This window comes from Anarrhichthys ocellatus, unplaced genomic scaffold (genome assembly GCF_004355925.1).
Source record: "Anarrhichthys ocellatus isolate YVR2014 unplaced genomic scaffold, GSC_Weel_1.0 scaffold9149, whole genome shotgun sequence".
NCBI lineage: Eukaryota > Metazoa > Chordata > Actinopteri > Perciformes > Anarhichadidae > Anarrhichthys > Anarrhichthys ocellatus.
The window spans coordinates 1-1,464 of record NW_022289123.1 but is presented as its reverse complement, the minus strand read 5'-3'; the positions used below and the strand labels follow the sequence as shown (position 1 = coordinate 1,464).

Genomic DNA, 1,464 nt, shown 5'->3' with positions numbered 1-1,464 from the left:
CCCCCCCCCCCCCCCCCCCCATCTGTCTGAAGTGGTCTAGTTTTCAGAGAGAGTTTTAATTACAGGAAACGAGCTGCAATTACTTCTTTTGATCGTGGCAGGGTGGGGTCTGTCCACTTACACGCACACTCTCTAACCATATATGCCCACACACACACATACATATACCAATCACTTATGTATCCGCAGACATAAGGAATACACACAACGCAGACAAACGGAGTGCATGACAAGAAAATGTAAAGACATGGAAAAGTCACCGACCGGGCCGACGCATAAATTCAATAATGTGTATGAATAATTCCTCTGATGTTGATAGTTTGACCTTATCTGCTGAGTCAGAGGAAAGTAATTAGCAATGAGTCAAACGCTCTTCACGCCTTAACCACAGAAAGAGACGCTGAGCTAGACTTGATTGAATTAGTGACAGCTGAACCCCAAAACAGTGCCAGACCTCGGGCTTGTAACTGGCATTGCTTGAAATGTTTGTTTTTAGTAAACTGAACCACATGCTCATGAACAGGAAGTGACTGATATTGATTCTGGAGTCTTTGCAATGACGCAAATAAGATTACAACTCTGATCGACACATGCATATACCAACCTAAATCTGACTTCCTTTCTCCTAGCTCTTCCGAGAGGTGAGGATCATGAAGATGCTGAATCACCCCAACATAGGTGAGTCACACTGAGCACCAGACTTCTTGGTGTTTTTAAGGTCATATGTTCAACCAGAATCCTAATAATCCTTTTCTCTTATCTCTTTCATTTTTGCTTTCGCTCTTACTCTCCTGGCCTTTCCATTTTATCTCCCTTCCCTTTACTCTTCCCTCCCCCTCCAATCCACTGTCTTTGCCTTTCTCTCTCTCTCTCTCCACCTCCAGTCAAGCTCTTTGAGGTGATAGAGACAGAGAAGACTTTGTACCTGGTAATGGAGTACGCGAGTGGAGGTGAGTGCGTGTCACTGTGAAATCGTTCCTCCTGAGGCTTGGCACTCTGTATGTTCGAAACAAATGGTTCCCAAATGAAAGAACTACCTCCCCTTGTTATGTACAGGCTAAAAAGTACTTTGTCCAAAAGATGGATATTACAAATATCCTGTTTTTATTTGATTTGTTTTGTTCTCTTTGATTATTGGTTATTGACCACCTATATCACCTTTGCATTGAGAAACACTGACATTGTAAATTGTTGTTTAAGTGTTTTTAAAGGAAAATACTTTTAATGTCAGTGTCCCCTTGACTTAATACTCCGGCTTTAAGGAGACGAGTATCAGGTTCCAGCACTAAAATGTCTCTCCTGCTCTTTCTCTGGTCTCCCAGGAGAGGTCTTTGATTACTTGGTGGCTCACGGCAGGATGAAGGAGAAAGAAGCCCGTGCCAAATTCAGACAGGTTTGTGTGTGTTGGAGAAAATGCATATATATATATATATATATATATTTATATATATTTTTTTTTTTTTT

The 1,464-nt window shown here is 41.5% G+C and overlaps 1 long non-coding RNA gene across 1 annotated transcript; it reads left to right on the top strand.

Moving 5' to 3' along the window:
• Nucleotides 1–31: 31 nt before the first annotated feature.
• LOC116380836 (uncharacterized) lies at nucleotides 32–1,348 on the top strand. Its single transcript, XR_004212618.1, has 3 exons — nucleotides 32–678; nucleotides 885–950; nucleotides 1,323–1,348. It is a non-coding gene; the product is annotated as an uncharacterized LOC116380836 (long non-coding RNA).
• The last annotated feature ends 116 nt before the right edge of the window (nucleotides 1,349–1,464 follow it).